Below are 22,326 nucleotides of genomic sequence, written 5' to 3'. Positions count from 1 at the left end.
AACAGAGGCGGGTTGCCCAGTTCCCGGTCGGCAGAGGGAAGGGACTGGAGCGATTGGCACTGGCTATGTGAGGGAAAGGAGGACATTTAAAACAGCCCGTTCCCTCACTCCGAGGCCGACGGAGGATCATTGCTGCGGACGACCTGCCCTGTGACACTGGCAGTCCACATCCTGGTGGCGGGGGTCCATGTGCAGTCACCAGTCAGCAAGGCACTGAGGAATGTGGTCGTGAGGTAAGAAGTGCTGCACGTAGGACCGCAAAGCTGACATGAAGCCTGGTGCTGCATAACATAGCCAACTCCTACCACACTGGGTTGGACGCACAGCCCAGGGCAGCAGGCCCCTACTGGACGCCAGTGGAGTAAATATTGGACTGTTCACCCCCTCCGCCCACCCCCTCTCAGCCACATACCCCTGTCAGCGAGGAGGGGGATCTACTGATATCAGTGTTGGGGGTTGTTGAGTGGTTGACTGCCAGTATACCACACAGGAGACGATGATGGGGATCAGGGACGTGGAGACATCAGTTCCGGCCAGCCTTATGAAAGAGGAAAGAGTGAGTGGGTGAAAGGGGCGACCCAGGTGGCGACCTCTGACCGGCACAACCACGTTCCTCCACGGACTCCATGCGAGGCCAGGAAGTGGCTGAAAGCAGAGACGCCCTTAACGGGTGAAGACAGTGTCCCCTTTGCCAGCTCCATGAGTGCAAAGTAATCAGTGGGGAGAAGCCCATGGACAAAGGCCTCACCAGTGAACCTAATTGGTTGCACAAGTGGAACATTCCATACGCTTCAGGGACTGCAGGAAATAGTGGACTGGGGAGTACGCCAAGGGGAACTGCTGAGGGGGCAGAGGATGTGCTACAGAACTCAGGCACAGTAGTTTGTCAAAGTGACCAACGAACCACCACCCACGAGCTAAAGTGGTGAGAAGTGCTCAACACAGAGATTAGGAGAGGAAAACCCATCACCCAGGAGACCGCAAAGAAGACTAGGGTCAAGGACAAAACCAAGAAACCGGGACACCAAACAAGGACGGAAGCTTACACCACAGGAGGAACAGCTGGGCATTCTGATCTAAGAGGTGAAGCGAGTAATAAGGAGGACTCAATGATGGCAACACAGGAGATCTTACAGGCGATTCAAGACTGGAAGATACAACTAGAACAGAAAATTGACTGAGTAGGAATTGACGTAGGCCTCCTGAGACAAGACCTGAAAAACATGTGCACCAGAGTCCAGGAAGCTGAAGGTCGCATTTTGACAGTGGAAGATGCCCTGACGCCACTACAAAGAGACACGCAAACATTGCTGAAGAGAACGGCGAGGTTGGAAAACAGGACAGAGGATTTCTCGAGCAACTAATTCAAGACTGGATGGGACAGCAGGGACTGCCAGGTTCTTTTCTATAGAACGCACGCTCAGAGTGCCAGGTAAGGAAACACCACAGGGAGCCCCACCTAGACAAGTGATAGCAAAACTGATGAACTATAGAGACAGAGATGCCATTCTTCAGATGGCATGGAAAAAAGGGCCCTTGGCACACAATGGAGCAGCAATAGTGATATACCCATACTTCACTTGAGCGGTTCAAAAGACGAGACATACATTTGAAGTAGCAAAGAGGAAGCTCAGGGAAAAAAGGATAAAGTAAGCAATGAGGTACCTGGCTACACTGCAAATGTGCAGCCCATAGAGGGTTACGCTTTTTCAATCAACCCTCCGAAGCCTGGCAGTGGGCAGACTCAGCAGTGGAACAACCATCCGACAAGTCACAACAAAAGACACCTGGTGGGACCAAACCAGGCCCAATGGAGACCAGTCCCCCTGGAGCTGACGAACCAGCGGACCAGCGGTAATAAGGTGTGAAGTCAATTCAAGTCTGAGTCGGTACCTGGTATGTTCGAAGTGCGTGCTCGCAACATCTGGATTTAAGCAGTAATGCATTTAGACTGATGATGGCTCCGTGTTGGGAGTAGGGGCAGAGCGGCTCCTTTGCGTGGCACCCCGAACTGAGTCCCGTCTCCAAGGTCAAGGAGAGGGGCTATTCATTGTTAAAGGGACGACAGATGCTTCTGAGTTGGGAGAAGTATAGGGTGGGGGATATGTTTGTTTGGGTGAGGGGAAGGTAGCTGGGGGGGATATTTGGTGGCACTGCATAATGGAGAAAAGATACCACCTACTAATACCGGGACACGATGGACCCAGCAACCCCTAACCGGACAAGTAATAATATTAAGGGATGGGACGTAACATGATAAACTGCCTAACGTGGAATGTAAATGGCATGTTAGATCAAATAAAAAGGGGCCTAGTCATGCGCTACATTAAAGACAATAAAGCGTAGATCGTTCTGCTACAGAAGACCCACCTAATGAGTCAACATGCTGTTTCCTGGGGAAAGGGCAGTATAGTGTGGTGGAACATGCAGACTACCACAGGGGATCCCCAGGGGTTGGCAACAATGATACATAAATCCCCCCCTTAAGATTACCAGGGTGATGACAGATGACAAAGGGAGTTATCTCGGGATTGTGGGGGAACGATGGGGGGACATGATCCTGATAATAAGTGTTTATGCACCACTGTCTCTCCAAGCTGAACTCCTGGTGAAGTTACAGGATTTGTTGGCAACACAGGGAGCAGAGATCATCATAGTGGGAGGGGACTTCAATGACGTCCTGGACAGAGGCCTGGACAGGCGATCCAGAGGGGTTCCACCTTCAGGTGGTAGGGACAACACCAAGTTAGCATCCTTTTTGTCAGTGACTGGGTTATGGGACATATGAAGGGACCTTCACCCAAACCAGGTGCACTTTTCCTATCACTCCGGGGCTCATGATGCCCAATCCAGATTAGATTACATGCTGCTGCCCTGCACTGTGTCGGCAGAGTTAAAGCGGCACGGTACCTGCCCAGAGGGATGTCAGACCATGCCCCATTGCAAATCTATTTGGAAGGGAAAGCCACAGTAGGCAGAGGACACTGGAGATTAAATGGATACCACCCAGGGAACAAAAAGGTTTGGGGTGCACTTATAGAAGGTACAGAGAAATATTCTGACTTGAATGCAGGGATGGTGGACAGTTGTTCCACATTATGAGAGATGTATAAGGCAGTGATCAGAGGAACAGCACAGAACGTGATAGGGTCCCTTGAAACTAAGAGGGGGGCTAATTTGCAGAGGAAGAGGTAGAAGAGGCTGAGAGGCTCCACACACAGACACCGATGACAACAACAGGAGGGCCCTCGACAAGGTAGTCAGGGAGCTGAGGGGAATAGGGAAGGATGAAGCCCGTACGGTATACCTGTTGAAACGAGCAAGGATCTACGACAGGGGGATAAACAGGGAACAATGTTAGCATGGCTGGAAAGGAGGGAAGAAGGGACCAGGTGGGTGCAGGTGATAACAGACCGGGAAGGGGGAGGACTCCCAGAAGGGGAGGACATAACCCAAGCCTTTTTGCGGCTATTACCAGACACAGTGTGCTGAGACACCTAGAGCCGCCCCAGGGAGATCAGGAGATACCTGACTGATATTCCCTTGCCAAAACTGGGGGAGGGAGAGCGCCTACAGAAGGAGGCGGATATAACCAGGGAGGAACTTAATGACAGTGTCCATGGATTACAAGTAGGGAAAACACTGGGACCAAATTGGTTTCCGGTAGAATATTGGAGGTGCGTGCAGTACAAGATAGGAGACCATCTATAAAGAATGTTATGAGACATCGAGAGAAAGGGGAGCTCCCGGAAGATCTGAGAATGGCTAATATCGTGGTCATCCATAAAAAAGGGAAGCCGCTGACGGAATGCTCCTCATATCGTCCAATTTCATTATTGAATATAGATGCCAAAATTCTGGCCATGATCCTGGCAAACAGCTTGCTGCTGATCGGCGGGTTTATCCATCCGGACCAATGTGGGTTTGTGCCGGAGAGGGCCACCTGAATCAACTTACTGCATAATGCATTGGCGCTCTCAGATTCCTTCGATGGAGCCCATGCTGTCATGGGTTGGACTCGAAAAAAGGCCTTCGATTTGGTTGGGTGGAAGTTCCTGTGGGTGGTAATGGGAAGAATGGGTTTGGGATACATCAAATGCGTCCAACAGCTTTACGCATGGCCGCTGGCCAGGGTCAGAGTGAACGAACATGTGTCACACACGTTTTCATTGCAGAGAGGCACCTGGTAGGGACGCCCGCTGTCCCCCCTACTATTCCTATTGGCAATTGAGCCACTGGGTCAGGTCCTACGGAAAGACCCCAACATTTGAGGGTTCACGTGGTCAGGGTTAGGAAGATAGGGTATCCTTGTATGCAGATGATATCCTGGACTACTTGGGGGACCCAAAAAGGTCGGGACCGAAGGTCATTCACTTACCACAAGAATTTCGGACGTACTGTGGTCTCAAAATTAATTGGGGGAAGTCTGTGATTATGCCAGTTAAAGGGGGACGAGCGGTCGTACCGGCGGGGTGCCCCTCCGGCTTGGAATCAATAGTTTCAGATACAAAGAAACCTAGGGTCATTGTTACTAGAAAACCTAGACCCGGTCACTAAAAACTGTGTGAGGATGCAAAACACTGGGTCACCCTGCCAGTGACATTGCTGGGATGGGTTAAACTAGTGAAAATGCTGGCCCTCCTATGATTGCTATACATACTGCAAAGCACACCAGTGTGCATCCCTAACAACCAGTTTAAGGAGATACACTGCCTAATTAGAGGGGTGGTGTGCGGAGGAAAGAACCCTTGTTTCGCAAAGGACGTCCTGACAAGATCAGTATGGGAGGGTGGGCTGGGTCTCCTGGACATTAAAAAATATTACTGGGCTACCCACATGATAGTGGCGAATGAATGGATATTCGGCAGAAGAAACCTCTCTCACACCAGGTTCGAATTGGACTTGGTGCGGCGGTGGACCCAAAGCAGGTGCTCTACAGGTGTAATGAATGGAAGTTGCTTCCCCCGGGGGGGCAAAGGGTAGTTCAGATAAGGGAGGAGTCTAACAAAGCATTGGGTTGGGAAGGTAAGAAAACTAGAGCACAACCGCTGTGGAATAACCTACACCTAGGGGAAATACAGAAACATAGGAATCAGATAAGGTGGACTAGGGCTGGGATCACCAAGGTGGGGGACATGAATGAGAACCAAACCCTATTGCCCCTTCCGGAACTGTGAGATAGATATGGCCTGAGGGATATGCGCATCTGCGCTTGTGACATTCGATAACGGCCCAGTTTGGGGGTGATCTTGACCTGCCGGAACATTGTCCCTTAGAAATTAATCTGTTCACTGAACCCCTTCCAGAGGAAAGGGATGGCAACCATATTCCAGGCCATAAATAATTTCTCAGCCCCCCCTGCTGACACACTTACAGGGGAAAGGGTAGTGGGATCTCTGGAATTCAGAGAGCAAAGAGTGGGTCGAAGCCATGGTGGCGGCAAGGGAGTTTCCTCAGGGATGAAACTGATCCAATACAAAATGCTGCATAGAATATATCTCTCCACGGACAGGCTATACAAGATGGGCAGAGTCGGGGAGGAAACGTCTCAAATGTGAAGAGGCAATGGGCACCTTCTATGACTTGCTTTGGGAATGCTGGCGGGTCTCAGAGCTATGGGACTGAGTATTGGGGAGGATGAACGAGATCTTGGGTAAATACTACTGCTACATATAAATGGGGGACAAGATGGGACAGCAAAATGGCAGCGATTTGTACAATGGTGGCCAAGAGGGACCATGCAGCCAAATGGGAGTCCAGAGATATGCCGATTGTCAACTGGGAGGTGGTCATGGAATATTGCTGCAGCATGGAAAACGTTGTCTATCGGTCAAGAGGGATGTTGGGGAAATATCAGAAAATATGGGGGAAGTGGGAGTAAGCAGAGGGGTAAAAAGGGGAAGAGGGAAGCAGGTCCAGGGGCGTGATGGCACAATCAAGGAACAGATGGGAGAGGAATGTGGGGACCTGGGACAGGAACAGGGTGGGCGAATTGGGGGGAGGTGCTACAATTGTGCAGGTAAAGACTGTTATATGTGTTTGTTTTAATGCAAAAATGATAATTAAAAGAGTTCCAAAAAAAGAAAAAGAAAACCTTTCAGCATCCTATAACACTGGCCCAGCATGCATATTGCAAACATCCCTGCATTTTGGCGTGGGTAGGGGTGGTAATGACCCTGACCCCTCGCCAAGTTCTTGCCCCAGCCTAACTCCAAATGTGAGCGTGATCACTAGTGTGAGGAATTCAACCATCTGCATGGGATGTGTGCGCTCGCCTGGGCTTGATTTGTTTGAAAATAAAAAGGGATGATGGGAGATCAACCTCTGAACATGTGTGGGGCTAATCGGCACGCATTTTCTAATGCTTGCCGCACAACAAACACATAATCCAGTGTACTCTGAGGGGACACAGCCTACACGCGCAGTCCTCCCTGTCACATTTATTTGACAGGTGACAGCGAGGCGTGCACAAAAACATCCAGAGGAGAAGGGCAACACCTTCCTCCTCCCATGGCCAGCCTTATTAAATATAATAGTCTCCATGGACCCACCCTGTTCTATTGTCTCAGTTCTCTGGGGGTGGCGGCGCATACTGATGAGAGTTAATTGAAGCAGGCCTGCGAATAGACCTGGTCACAGAAATTAACAATGGGCAGGAAAACAAACACCTCTTTGATATATATGCAGTGTGTCAACTTGAAGCTAGGCCCCACCCCTCTCTGTATGAAGGACAATGAATGGCATGTCTGGGTACACTATTTACCATAGGCAACCCCTGCAGAGCAGACCCCTTTCAGAGGGAAGAAGCATGTGATTTGAGGGAGACAGAAGTCTGTTCTCACAACAAACTTCAAGGGAGACCTGCACTTTGATCAAGAGCCCCAGAGGACTCAGTTAACCAGAGAAACACTTTGATCTTCAACAGACAGGAAGATTGGTGGAATTTAGGAGTACATGTTGTCACCTCTTACCTTTCCTGTTGCAAAGCACTCTGGTCCTTACCTCGTGCATAACAGAAGATTGTTAGTCGGGACCCCGGATTGGTTCCACCAGTCACTGGGGCCCATTTGGCTTTAAAAGAGGGCTGAGCCCCACTCTTAGCAGATCATCCAATGACTTTGAAAGGGGTAAGAAGAAGGACTCATTGGACCCTGGCTGAAGGTACAGTCTACCTTACATCTTCCACCAGTGACGGAAGGACAGGATTTCCAAGAAGGAAGCAAGATCCCTCCCCTAAACATCCCCCAGGGGACCGAGGGAGATACTGGACTCAGAGGACCTGTCCAGCAGCTCCAGAACTGGTGTCCAGCCAGCACACAGCGTGCCCTGCTAGGTTCTGCCAGCAAACGTCTTAGGTGGGACATGCCAGAGTCTCTGAAAAACGGACAAGGCTGTTGCTTGCAAACACTCTCCTCAGTTTTGGGCCGTCCACCTTGAAAGGACGCCACAAGCCCTGCGGAGAAGCTAGGAGGAGTGCCACACAAGCATCAACCAGTGTCCATCATTTAAGGACATTTTCGAGGCAGTTGATCCCTTGAACCGTTACAGCCTGCAGCACTGACTGTTGTCACGCTGAAGTCACTAAAGCCATCCGAGACGCCAGTACCAGCATTCCTGATCCACCAACCAGCATAGAGGCAACGATTCTTGACCCTAACCCACTGTGTAGGCCAGCCGGCAGCCTTCCATCCAGCCTTGCTTGCCGAACTACCTGCCACCTGATACCCGCAACTGTCCCCCGTCTTGAACTCTGTCGCAGGAGCTGCAAAGCGTCTAAGAACCGACTCGATGCTTTCGAGCATCAAGAATATCTCAAGCACCAGGTACATTGTGGTTCTGTCCCCCTGGTCCTTCTCCGAAGTCCCCTAGTGACATTTACGACCCCTTGTTCCTTTGGTGCTGAAACCAAACAACCTTGAACAGTTAAGACTGATTGCTTTACAGACTACCCTCCTGTCAGTGTGGTTTGTATTTTGTGCTGTGCTAGAACTGTCTGTTGTAATAATAATAAAGTAGATATTTGTAGACAACATTCACTAGACAGTCCCTTTTATCACTGGGCAATAATTGTATTTTTGCTTTGTTGCAACTAACCAATGATCCATGACCTTGCGGAGATAAGCCTGCCGTTCGTCCACATTACCAAAATTGGGCAAGGAGGTTTATAATTGACTTGTGTTTGCAATCTGTTCGAATCCCTTCTGGTGTACTAGAGGTGTGGGGCTGATTGATAGTTTCAAAACCGATATTCATCCCAGGACCACTGGTGCCCTGGAAGTTGATTCATCACAACTAGATTTAGGGGTTCAAATAGGTAGACATTTCGGGGAGGGGCTAGCCTTTCACATTTTTGGAGTGAGACTAACTTCAGAGACTGTGGGAGAGGGGCACACATACTTGCATGGGGGCATCTAACATCTTTACACATTCTAATGAGACTAGTCTTGTGCAGCTTCAATGTTACAAGCAGTTAACTTTCTCCTTCACGTCTGAAACCACACACTTAAGGACTGCTTTGAGAATGAACCTAGAAATGTATGCATATGAATGCAGTTGCTAACAATGAAATGGTTCACATTAGTAATTGCCAGACCTTTGTTAACTGGGCAGTTGCTGGCACCATGGCCAGCCTCAGCTCTGGAAGCGCCCAGGGAGAGTCAACAAAATGTGGCACCCCTACCACCTCCCCCAGCGCCTCCGACCCTGGGGGCGAGCCAACTGTTTTGTTGCTGTGTTCATTTAAGTCATTTAAGTGATTAACTCCCCACTCCCATGCAAGAGCAGGGAGTTAAGCACTTCAATACTGCGTGGCATGTGGCGCTGTATTGAAATAAAAAGCACCCCGCTCAGATGCTGGCGTGCCCAGCACAAGCACGCGAGCGGGGCACATTTCATTCAAATTGGGCACCTGCCGCGCCGTCACCCACCACGCCAGCTCGGGTGAGCCCTTGGAAGACTCCCCTGTGCTGGCGTGGCAGGCGGTCTAATATGACGCCCTGGGCAGTCGCCTGGGTGGTCCTGCCCTCAGGCTGGCCCTGGCTGCCACTGTTTATTGTCTGCGCACTGTTCTATTCTGCCCAATGGTCGCTATGCTACTGACTAGATTCGTCATATTGTGTTATGTTATACTGCGGCATTTGTTATGTTGTATAGTTTATAACATATGTTATCTGGAATGTTACGTTTGCTATGTTAAATTTTATCGTCTATGTTATCTTCTGATCTATTTTGTGGTATGTATTGTCTTACAGTACATGTTGTGTTATCATAAGTGATGTTATGTCATGGCTTCCTAGCGCTGTAGGCTGCCTGGAATGTGTGCTTTTGTATGGCACTTGGTTTTTGTGTAACCGGAATCTGAAACGTGCTGGTTATTAAACAGTTACGTGCCAATTTGACAGATTTTAAAAAACGTTACAGCCTTTCTACGTCGTTAAGCAAATGTATGTCGCAAGTCAACTTTCCATGGAAAGTCCTCCCGCGGAGAAGCATTTGCGGGAATTGTTGCAGGGTCCATGCAGCTGCGTTCACCCCAGGCAGTAAAATGCATGTTTCCGAGATCCTTGTCTAGTGTAATGTAGCAGAGACCCCGGGGCCATTAAATCCGAACAAGGAAGGTGCAGTAAAGCTGTATTTCCATTAAGTAAAGGAAAGTGTGACCCGGCGCACGTTTTCCCACCTCGCAGCGCGGCCTCGAATGGCCGACCCCTCTTCGGGATTCCGTGTGCTCACCGGCTTATCACAACTCAATTGATCTCTAATAGAAAAGAGAGACGAGGATCTGCGCTGATGATGAGGAAAGACAGAAATAAGCAATTGGGTTTAGGAGCGAGGACCTCGTTATCCGGTGTGAGTGGGAGTAGTTCTATCGCCCGCCTGGGCATTGACGTGTGTGACCTTGCGCGACGCCACACTGTGGTCACGCAGCAGCCACGCACACTGTCGCTATACCTATGTTATTCTGGACGGTAACCGTCTTTATATATCGCGTGGAAACAACTGCGCAGGTGGAGTATGCAACTATACTGCAAGCAAATAAAAAATCCACACTTGCCAACGACGACGGCCATCACCTGCCTCATTATGACTGTGGCCGAGATGGTACAACAGGTGGTCATTTCTTTGCCACTTCTTTTTAAAATACCACATAACTACGAATTGTGAGCGCATGGAAAATGTGTGGCATGGGGTTGCGCGGAAAGTACTGCATGGGGTAAACAACCGAAACTTCCTTCCTGTGCACGCATGCCGCAAATACCCCAGGGATATAATTCACAGAACCAGCAGGCCTGACCCCTTGCCCACCACGCTCTGAAAGTATCCTATTCTCACGCTCTGCTGGTGCGCTTCAAACCATGGCCCTCATTCCGAGTGGGGCGGTAAGGGATACCGGGCACCGGTAAGGAGACCGGTGCCAGTAATCCCATACCACCCTACTACGAGGTCCCTTAGCGGGTCCCTTCCTTAATGCCTGGTCTGACCAGGTGTTAAGGATGGGACCTGTTAAGGGACCTGGGTGCAAATAACTGGCTTGGCATTCGCCGGCCCGTTTTTTGCGCCCTCCCCATTCCCATTGAGCCCTATAGGGGCTCAAATGGGAATGGGGAATGGTTTGGTAAATGGGGACTTACCGGTCCCTCCAAGGTCGGAATGGACCGGAAAGTCCCATTGAACCAAACCGGAGTCGGTACCAGTATGGGAGGCAGTCATGGTGCAAATAGCGCCATGACTACCACCATACTCGGAATGAGGGCCCATGTATACGATACCATAGAAATTTGGTGCTGTGAACGGGAAATACCACAGGTCGAGTTCCAGGACAACTGGCCTTCCCTGGGGCCATGCCCTGTTGCATGACGTAGGGTTGGGAATTTAGGGCCTCATTACGAGTTCGGCCTTAACCCGTAGGTGCTACTGACGGGTTGCCGCCAATCTCGTAACACTTTTCCACCACCTGATATCCCAGTGCCACCGGGACATTACAAGTCCCTGCGCGCCGGATGTCAGGCGGCGGAAGGTGTAGGTCACCGTTGCTAGCAGTGCCGGTGCTTCTGTGAAAACCATGCCTGCAGGGGTCAGTGCCCCGGCAGGTCAGTCTTGCTGGGAGCAACGGCCCCTATAGGCATACTTGTAGTCTGGCGACCAGAAAGAGTGCCGGTACGTTGCTACCAGCACCATTATTTCAGGACCGCCAGACTTAGAATAAGGCCCCGTATCGATCAATCTTCATCGAATTAGATTGCTGTCGCTGGCATGTTTTTTCACCTTTGAACCCTCAGGATAATCCTGCACTATTTCACCTTCCATCAAACTGTGCAATTGGTGAATGCATTTGTCACTAGCCATTTTTGCAATGCTGTCTATTTGGGGTTAAAAAACTACCATTCAAAAATGGCAAATTATTCAGAATTCTGCATCAGGGATGCTTTTATGCTTGGGTCGAAGGCAGCGAATTTCGAAGTTCTTCACTCACTGCATTGGTTACCAATAAATCAGCAAATCCAAATTAAAGCACTGCGATTGGTGCTTAAAGGCTACTATAATAAGAGTCCTGTATGTTCGCCAGATACCTTTTAGCCTTATAGACAGAGGGAGGGGTTATTATCGCAGGATAATGACCCGCCACCAAGTACGTTGGGGAAGGGTCATTATCCCAAGCGATAATGACCCCTCCCGAGGTCTATAAGGCCATTAGCACATAATAGTAGTAGCAATACATGTTTTGGATCTGTGGTGCTGAAGTAAAAAACGCTGGTTTAATAATGGGAAAGTAAATCCACAAACTGAGTTAATTAAATGTGGTTTTGTTCAGTAGTATTTAAATAGCAGGCTTATCTTCATACAGTAAGCATTTCAATTGCAAACTTGGTAACCTGGGTTTAACATGAGCATAAGTATTTTTGCATGTTGTAACTTTCATGGTCCTGCTGCAGTGAAGAAAAGTTTCTCAGAGAGCAAGTGTCTTGTTGAAAGACATCTTGCCTAGAAATTGAATTATTGCTCCCCCATTTGCTTTTGATGTGGGCTTGTTCAGAATGCATTCCATACCAGTAGTTATTGTCTGCACTCTGAACATTATGATTGGCTGAGAGGAGGTCAAAAACGATTTCCATTTGCTAATACTGAAGTCTGTGCCTGTTAAAATACCTTTTATTAACAATCATCTGGTCTTCTGACAGAAATGAAAGACATATCTGTTTCCTCGTTAGTTACTTTCTACTGTCAGCCTCTTTCTCAACCCCGCGTTTTGGTCCCTTCTATGGTATGCATTCCTAGGTTGGCCAGCTTGCAATTTCTTGATCTGATTCAGTGCTTTGATATTTTTTGAGGCGATTCTGCACTTTGAAAATCATGATACCCTACCATATCAACTGCCTTCGGAGATTAAAAAGTCTTCCATCTCTTTCTGAAGATGAGATGATCAGAGATACACCTGATATTAATCTGTGAACAATTCCATTCTGAACGCATAGAAATAAAAGTGAACAGCAAATGCTCATTTGTAAATTATCCTTGGATGGCTCAATTAGTGGGCACCACACTTTGACTGAGCCGAATTACACATGTGAAATTATTCTGTGATAGAGGAGGGAGGTAAACCCATGACTGATTTATGCATCACTCAGATCATTTGAAATGTGATCTTCTGTGTGACCGGCAGCTAGTGATGAGAGATCACAAGGCTCCACTCGCTGATGCATAGCACGACTGGTCTAGAAGAGTCCTGGCTGCGGTCGAATTAACAAGGCAGCTTCTTTGAGCATACCTTCGAAAACCCACGTAGGCTCCATTGGCATCACCAAGACTCGACATAGCCAGTGTAACGGTGATAAATGTTTGATGAGGTTTACTAAAGAATTGAACAAGCTTCTTAGCATTCTTAGTTGAAATCATCAACATTGTACCGCTTTTGTGATTCCAGGTTTGTTGAGGACAGTTTGCTATGTAGGATACATCCAAGCTCCTATCCTCGTCACTAGGGAGAGGCAATGAATCCGAAGCCTAAAGATGATGATCTGGACCAAACACTATAATGTTGGTTTAATTGGGATTTTGATCAGTGACCATCTACTTATCATTATGAACAAGGTGATATCTCACAGAGTTTGGGGGTTCTTGCTTAAGCCTTGGAACCTGTGTGGGATTTGTGTGCTGGTCTGTTATAGAAATGAAGGCCATAGGAATGAATGACCTGGATCAGTAACCAAATATAGACATTAAAAAGGGGCAGAATTCAGAGCCCTGTGGAACACCATTGCTTAGAGGATACGGGTGAGAGCTAATTGGGGGTAGGGTTGTGGCTGGTGAGTATTGCGGGAGGAAGTCCCGATATTTGCTAAACCACTTGCAGAGAGGGAGGTGAAGTGTCATTGAGGGTGCATTCTGCAAATCTATTCTGAGGATGAATGTGTGTTAAAGTCATAGATATTGCTGGGGGAACCAGACAATACCTTGTCAAATAGAGATGTGTTATACCAATTTGGCCACCACTGTTTCAGTACAGAAACTCCACCTGCTAAGTGGTGTTGGTGATTGATATGGAACTACAAAATGCTTGCCCACCCTTCCAAAGGCGGCACCTAAATTTAGCAAAGGACATCAAAAGCTCAGTTGATCCTCAAGAGGGGACCACACTGCAAATCACCAAGAACGCAGCGACGAAAAAGGAAGTGGTATGTCACCTTCATGTTAAGAAGTGGAATACACACACTGACTTGCTGAAACACACAGGTGGTAGTTTTCATGGGCACGTGAATGACAATCCAATGGACTGGAAGAAACAGGGCCAAAGTTTTTGCTTTTTTTATGGCGCAAGTGAGGGGATGCCCATCGCCTCCCTTGCCCCCAAAATGTTGTGCAGAATTCAAAAGGGCATTAGAATCAGAGATGACACTTACAGATGCCCGTGTTCAGCACCTGTGTGCAATGTGTACATCAAGAGGATATGTTCTGTACATTTTAAAATGCATCCTAAATGTACGAACAGGATGTGCTTTAAAATGTACAGGACACATTTTAAAGCTCGGGAGGATAGCTCAGGGGCAACGTGCTCGCCTTGGAAGCAAGATGACACAGAGCAACACAGATTCGATCTCCGGGTCCGCGCTTAGAAACCTCTGGGTATTAAGCGCATTAAAAATAACCAATCACATCCCACAAACGCATACCTGTTTGGAACAAGCATAGGTCAGTGAGCAATGTATGATGGGGCAATTCCTGACCTTGTCACACATTTTTTTTAAGTGGAGCAGCAGTATGAACCTCTGCTGTCCCATTTGCGTTTCTATCCTTTAAAGAGGAATAGAAATGCTTTAATCTATTTTTAGTATTTCCCAATAACAGACACTTTTAGGGCTCTTCACTGTGAAATTCGCTCCAATTAATCAAGTGGGATCTGTGAGCCTGTAATACAACAGTGTCTGGAGTGTAGAGAAGGAGCCAAGTACCCCCACCTCAAGCACCGCTCCCATGTTGCCTATATGTTGGGAACCAGAGTGTGAAGTACGTGCAGTGCCAGTGAAGATTCCAATACCAAGGAGAACCCTGGAAGCAAGGTTCCCATTGAGAAACCCATACCTGCATATACAAGAGTATGATGGCAATTTGAATGAAATCCCAGTAGAAGAGGGAAAAGAGAGTGAAAGGGAAGATTGGTGACGTCACACGAAACAGGGATGACGTACCCAGAAGAGGTGAACAGGCAAGAGAGCATAAACATTCTATAGGTGTTAAGAAAGTGTTGAAGATAAGCAACATTTCAAGATCGAGATGAAGATGTTTACGCTACACAAACGATGAAGATATCACATCCTTTTACATGTGTACAGATGGAAGAAATGCAAGCAGACAAAGCATTCTTAAGGCTAGCTATGTAGTGAAAAGCTTGCGGCATACGCCAAATATATATGTATAGGAGTGAATGAACTATTGATGATTCCACTAAGCATTTTAGCAGAGCTGGACCCAGAGGGAGAAAGACTTTTCCAGCATGTCGCAGTTGAAAAGCAATTGAATTAAAGAGGTGAATCAAAGAAAGGCGAGGCTGGACCAGCACCAAGAAGCCAAGGCCGCTCTGGGCCTGCAGGATCAGACAGTGATTACAAGTGTGTGAAAATAACAAACTCCTGTTCAAGAAGTTGGGCGCAAGAACAATGAAGATGTCAGAGGTTCATTAATAGAAGTATTTTAAATGCAGCAGAGCGCTAAAACATGGGGGGTCATTATGAGGTAGGAGGTAACCATGCCGCAATTAGAAGCATGGCTACCCCCTTACTGGGTACCGGGTCCGGCTTCCTTGAATGAGGAATTACAGGGCCATTCCGACCTTGGAGAGCCCAGTTATTCCTCATTCAAGGAACCCATCTCCATTCCCAATCAAGCCCCTATGCGGCTCAATGGGAATGGGGAGCATGCTAGCAACGGGCTGTTGTTAGCATGCTGCGCTGCCCGCGGGACCCGCTAAGGCCGCCTGGTAAAACCAGGCGTCCTTAGCGGGTCCCGCGAGCAGAACTCGTAATGAGTCGGTAAGGGTTTGGCAGCTCCGACACCTTTACCAGCGCTGTTAACCCCTTACCACCTAGGTCGTAATGACTTCCATGGTCTTCAGTCACGTGGATGAGTGAAAATAGATAATCATGACGTGCTACGCCAACTTCAGGAGGCAGAGTATGCTATACTCCCTCTTATTCCCAGGCACGAAGAACAAACTCAAGGCCAATCTTCAAAGGGCTAGTTGACTGGCAGACAGCAGAGTGATGATGGATAGTGGGATAATTGGTGGGAAGCTATGGTCAAGACCAACCCACTCCCAGCCTGCGTGCTGCTGGCGTATGTGGAAAAGTACTGCCGGATACAAGGTTGCCAACCAATTATAGAGGGCCACGTAGTAAAGAACCCTATAGTTTGTGTAACCAATGGGACGTTGTATATTTGATGACATTCGTAGTGACCTGTACTAGAGGAGGGCTTAGTTGTCCCACCTGATGCTAGAGACCCAATCACTTTCCCTACAAGTATGGAAAGTATACATAGATGTTCCCTCCAATCCTATCACTTTCCCAAGTAGGCTTTTGTAGTTTACCACACAGGATGATGTTAGTAATGGCAAGTTTTTACTATATAACCTGCTTTTTTATCAAACATGCTGAGCGAGAAGATCGAGATAATTGTCGACGTTCGTTGGAACTCCCTGTTTTAGACAATTACACATAAAACAGATGTGATTTGCCAACTTCCTGAGTTAGTTTGATTATTGATGTTTGAATATCTTCTGCATCCCCATCCATCTCAAACTATTGCTACTTCGCCTTAAAGGCTGCGTGGGTAGCCCCAGTTCCGGAGTATGCTTCTGACACTATTGTATGGAAAGGAGCCTGCTAGTGCATAATTTTCAGTGCAGCCGAGCACCCTCAATATGTGCACGTCCCCTTTGTGGATACGGTGAGCTGCACATTTCCAAAACAGGGGCATCTAAAAAAAGTGCATCCTCTGTGCTATTTTTAGGGTTTATGGTCATTTCATCTAAAACCATTGCATTTAATGCCATTCCATCGAAATTTTTTCACCTAAAACTTTTACATCGAATGCATTGTTTTTCTTTATTTCTTTTTTTCCATTACTTACACTTTAAAATGCACCTGAACAAAAAGTAACCCTTTACCCCCCAAAAACATGCATTAAATGGACATTTTTTAGATGGAAACATTTCGATGGAATGGTATATGATGGAATGGGTTTAGATGAATTGACTAGATACCATTTTTAGATACCCCATTTTTGGAAAACCCGTCCCATTGTCTCCACCAGTAAATTAGTTATGATGTGATATGATATGATACGATATGATATTATATGGCATTTATAATGCGCCTATACACAAGTGTTTCAAATTTCTGAATGTTCATGTAATGTTTGGGTATTCCCTCAAAAAAATAAATAAGGAAAAAACAAGGCCAAAAATGCAGAGCTTTTTTGGTGGAATATTTTGGCTTTTTTGCACTTTTTTCCCCAGTTAATAGAGAGTGGGGTAAGGAAGTACATTAAGGTAGGGGAAGATGGGGTGGCTGTGGGGGGAGAGGGGAAGTTGCCCTCTGCATTAAAACAACTTTTTAAAAAACTATAAGGTATTTCTGGGGATTTAAGCTAGTGCCTCAGTTGTTCATATCTGAATTTGACTTGTTTAGAGAGTGAAGCGCCAGGAAAGCAGGACTCCAGTGGTCTGATTTCGTTGTTGATGAAGATTTCCCCTATTTTCGTGATACCTGCCTCCTCCCAACTTTCAAGTGCTCCTTGCTCCATCCCCGGTGGGAATTGGGGATTCCTATTTATTGGTGTGAACGGGCCTAGTGAGGAAGTCATTGTTCCTTTCCGAGTCTGTATATCCCACGCCTCCATTGTGGTCTTCATTATTTCACTAATCCCTATATTTGGATGTCTGTGATGTCTTTGCTTCCATAATAGTTCCACCAGCGGTGTTCTTGCTACCGCCCTGTCTTGTTTTACCCAAATCTGTTGCGGGTTGTCCCCCATCCATTCTCTTAGCACCCTCAGTTGCGCCGCGTGATGATATTTCTTAAAATGGGGGAGCGCCATCCCCCCGTCCTTGATCGGAGCAGTTAAAGTCGCTCTAGCTATTCTTGGGGTTTTCCCATTCCATACAAATGCGGAGATCAACTTAGCCAGTGTTTTGAAGAAGGTATTGGGAACTCCCACCGGTAAAGCCTGGAAGTGATAGAGAAGTTTTGGGAGGATGGACATCTTGACCGTTTGTATCCTGCCCCACCATGATATCATCATAGGGTTCTATCTTTCTAAGTCTCTGCGTATGCTTGTAAGGAGTTGAGGGTAGTTTCCCCCATAAAGTTGGTCTACCGTGTGTGTTACTGATATCCCCAGGTATTCTATGGCCTCTGGTGCAATTTTAAGGCCCAAGAGTTTTGCCTCCCTTCCTATTTCTTCCCGGTCCCCCGCCAAAATTAGAATTTCTGATTTTTTCCTGTTAATCTTTAGGCCTGAAATGGCCCCGAAGTCTTCTAATTCCTTCACTACTAGCGCTAGTGTTCTCCCCGGGTCTTCTATGGTAATTAGCAGGTCATCCGCATATGCAATGACTTTGTGTTGACTTCCCGCCATTTCAATCCCCCGAATGTGGGACGATTCCCTTATCTTTATTAACAAGGGTTCCAGAAAGATTACATGCAATAGTGGGGAGAGTGGGCACCCTTGTTTCGTTCCCCTTGTGATTAGTATCTTCCCTGTCACTTCCCCGTTAATGGCTACTCTACTTGTAGGGGAGTTATAGTTTGATCTCACTCTTGCCATGTATTGCTCTCCAAACCCTATGCTTTTTAATATTTTAAATAACAACGGCCATTCCACCCGGTCAAAGGCTTTTTCGGCGTCTACAGAGAGTAGTATCGCCGAGGTGTGTGTAATGCCTATCTTTTCTACCAGATGTATGAGCCTTCTGAGGTTGTCATGAGTTTGTCTGCCCGGGATAAAGCCCGACTGATCACGGCTGATTAGCTTTGGGAGAAGCGGGGATAGCCTAGCGGCGAGGATTTTTATGTGTATTTTTTCATCTAAGTTTATCAGGGAGATTGGTCTATATGAAGCAGGGCAAGTCTGTTCTTTCCCTTTTTTGTGGAAGACCAGTACCTTTGATTCATTCATAGTGGGGGTCACATTGCCAGTATCTTTGAATGAATTCAGGAGCCTTGTTAATACTGGGATTAATTGGTCCGCGTATTTCCTGTAGAATGGGGCCGTAAAGCCGTCAGGGCCGGGTGCTTTATTTATAGGGAGTCCTAATATTGCTTTTTTAACCTCCTCTTCCGTTATCAGGCTTTCCAGGGTCTGTCTCTCTTCCTCGGTGATTTGAGGGATGGGGAGGGACTTTAGATATGTGTCCTGTGTGTCTCCATCCGGGGAGTCCGTGGAGTAAAGCTTCTGGTACAATTCTCTAAACGTTTCCCCTATGTCTTGTGTGCGTGATAGGCTTTCCCCATTCGAGTTTGGTATGTTCATAATCGTGGTGTCTTTCTGTTTGGTGCGGAGTTGCCTTGCTAGGAGCTTGTCAGCTTTATTCGCTTTTACATAATATCTTTGCTTTAAGTAGAGAAGATTCCTCTCTGCCCCTTTAGTGCGCAGCATATCCAATTGGCCCTGCGTGTGTCTCAATGCTTTCTTCAATGCCCTTGTGGGTTGGGTCAGAATCTTCCCTTGTAAATCCGCTATAGCTTTCTCCAGTTCTTTCTCCCACTGGTATCTCTGTTTCTCCCTAGTGATTTTCATCGCCACTAATTTCCCCCAGATTACTGCTTTAAATGCTTCCCAGACCGTACATAAGGAGACCTCCCCCGTATCATTTTGAGTGAAGTATTCCTCTATCATTCCCCTTATGGATTCCCCTGCTACAGGATCTTGGATTATATCCTGGGGTAGTTTCCACCTCCAGAGCCCATTTTTTCTCCCCGGGAGTTCCAATTCTAGCCAAAGCGGGGCATGGTCAGAGAGTGCGATTGTTCCCAGCTCCAGACCATGAATCTTACCCATGAGTCCCACTGAAACCCAGAAGTAGTCGATCCTAGACATAGAGTTGTGTACGTGCGAGAAGTAGGTATAGCCCCTTTGGTCCCCCTTCAGTTACCTCCATACATCGTTTAGGGCCATGTGATCCATCTGTTGTTTAAGGCATTTTGATGGAGCCCCTTGTCCTTGGGCATTCCCTGTGCTTCTATCTAATTGTGGGTTCCATGCCATATTTAGGTCTCCCCCCAGGATCATTTCCCCCCTTGCGAAGCCCTCTAGTTTTCCCAGGAGATCTCTTAGGAAGCCATCTTGCCCCGTATTTGGTGCATATATTGATGCCAGGGTAATATGGTGTCCTTCTATCATTACATTGGCAAAGGCATACCTCCCTTCTCTATCGGAAAGTACATCCTCCACCTTGGCGTCTCCCCCTTCCTTTATCGCTATCAGCACCCCCGCTCTTTTCTCGGTTGACGTTGCTTGCGCCCATATTTTATAGCCCTTAATGCGGGTTTCCTGTTTGTCCTTTGTTCTGATATGAGTCTCTTGGAGTAAAAGTATGTCTGCTTTTTCCCTCTTTAGCTGTTTCTCCAGTTTTGCCCGCTTCGTTGGGTGCTTCATCCCCCTAACGTTGTAGGTTAAGATGCGCAACTTCCTCATTTTATTAAGTGTTCTAGTCTTTGGGCCTTGATCCCTGGCCTTGCACTGTTTTCTTGTGTCATGCTTATGCCCCCCTGTCCTCCTCCCCTTAACTTCCCCCCAACTATATAACATGAACCAAACAACTTGCCCCCAAGTAGGGCGAGGGTTCCTACTGATGCTATGGCGTTGCGCCCATCGCTCCCTGCCCTTCTCACCCTCGGGGGAACATTTTGTGGGGGATCCTAAACCCCACTTTTCCATTTGTCCTTACCGAATTCCAAGACGGTGGGTCATTCTTGGGCCTCCGTCTCCTTGCAGTTGTAGCATTTCACTATTTTCTCCCGCCGTATACGGGGCGGTTTATTTCCGACCCGTTGACATAAGCCTTCATCAGACCATCTAGAATTGTAGCATAATCATGATTGTTTCTTGCGGATTTCTTTTCCTGCATTATGTCTCCTCTGTTTGACCATTTCCAAGCCTTTCGGCTGTCTCGATTGATCTCCCCTACGCTTTGGGTCTCCCGAGTCCACTTCATCTTCCTGTATTCCCATTATATTGAGGCCATCTTCCCACGTGGTTGCTCTTCTTTGTTTTCCCTCCCATGTGAACATCAGTCCAAATGGGAAGGTCCATTTGTAGCGGATTTCTTTCGCCGCCAATGCCTTGATCAGCGGGGCCATAGCCCTTCGTTTTTGCAGGGTCACCAGGGCTAAGTCCTGATATAGTTGTATCTCCTGTCCATTCATCCTTATGTGCCCCTTTTCTCTTGCCTTTCTCAATATCTGTTCTTTTTGCGGATAGGAGGAGAGAGCTATCAGGACGTCCCGTGGTCTTTCACCCGGTGCCCCCGATCTCTTCGGCCCTACCCTATGGACCCGGTCTACGCCAATTTCTTCTGTATCTTGAGCCTCCAGGATATCCCTGAATACTTCTTTCACCGCCGTCTTGAGATCTTTATCTAGGACCGATTCTGCCATGTTTTTGATGCGTATGTTGGAACGTCTTGAGCGATTCTCCAGGTCCTCGCATTGAATCTCCAGATTGTGGGTGAGTCTCACCAGGTGTTCTTGCGTTCCGCTGACCTGTTGGGTTTCTTCTTCGACACTCTGGATTGTTCTCTCTATTATGTCCGTTCTTTCCTCCAGGTTTGCTATGTCTACTTTGATGTCTTGTACTGCTTGCTTCATGTCGTTTTTCATGGTTGCAAATTGTTCCTGCACCGTGGACATGAATTATTCTTGTAGTTCCTTAAACCATGCCTGCATATCCTCTCTCGAGGGTGGACGTTGACTGTTCGTGTGGGTGTCATCCTCTCCTTGTGGGTCATCCTGGCTTCTCCCTTTAGGTTGTGTTGAGTTGTCCGTTGACCACATATGCAGTATGTTAGCGTCCTGCTTAGAGGATTGTGGTGTCTGTAGCGTGGAGCCGCCCTTCCCCTTTGCTCTTGACATTTTATGTGACCCTCTTGTGGCTTTAAATCTGTTGCGTGTGTCTTGTCCTTGGGTGAGTGCGGGGAGACACGATCTGACTCACGCCGCGTCCCTCTACGTGGCCTGTTTCTTGTCTCTGATGTGCAAGATCCGCACTACAACATTCCTTCCCCTTCTTATTTGGTTCGATTCTCAGCAGGGGGTAATTTTCTCACTGTCCCCTGCGCTCTGGGTGACTTTCTCCGTATGGTCCTTAGTGGTGTTGTGGAGGGTAACCTTTGAAGCTGCCTGATTGCGGGCTGGCTCTGTGCCTGCTGTTATGCCCAACTTCTAAGTGCTTGCGGGGGCCGATACTACACTCCTCCTCCGTTATTGTGTTCCTGGGGAGGGTCGTGTTGAGAGCTGGTTCGCATATGTCTCCCCCCCGCCGGGTGTCTCCCTCTGTCCGTGCCTGGGGATCTGGTCCGCCCCTTCAACTCTCCCCTCCTCGCGGTCCCCGTGTCTCGGGGGACCGATGGGGCTCACCTTGCACGCTGTCGACCGGATCCCCAGGCGGCCCCCGCCTCTCTTCCCGGAGCGCTTCCGCCCGCGGCTTAGGTGGTCGCGGCCACGGTCCGGCGCTGATATGCAGGAGTGTGGAGTCACGACGCCTCGCGTCGCCTGTAGAGCCCCGCTCGTCCCCGGCCCCTCGGTGGCGCCAGCAGAGTGGGTAGGCGGCACC

General features: G+C 48.0%; 1 protein-coding gene across 1 annotated transcript in view; it reads left to right on the top strand.

Moving 5' to 3' along the window:
- B3GAT2 (beta-1,3-glucuronyltransferase 2) overlaps window positions 1-22,326 on the top strand; it is a 702,961-nt gene that overhangs the window by 96,878 nt on the left and 583,757 nt on the right. The gene's annotated exons all lie outside the window — the stretch shown is intronic.

Source organism: Ambystoma mexicanum, chromosome 4p (genome assembly GCF_040938575.1).
Source record: "Ambystoma mexicanum isolate Mex_15411 chromosome 4p, UKY_AmexF1_1, whole genome shotgun sequence".
In the NCBI taxonomy this organism is placed as follows: domain Eukaryota; kingdom Metazoa; phylum Chordata; class Amphibia; order Caudata; family Ambystomatidae; genus Ambystoma; species Ambystoma mexicanum.
Note: the sequence above shows the minus strand (reverse complement) of the source record. Positions and strands in the feature narration are given on the sequence as shown.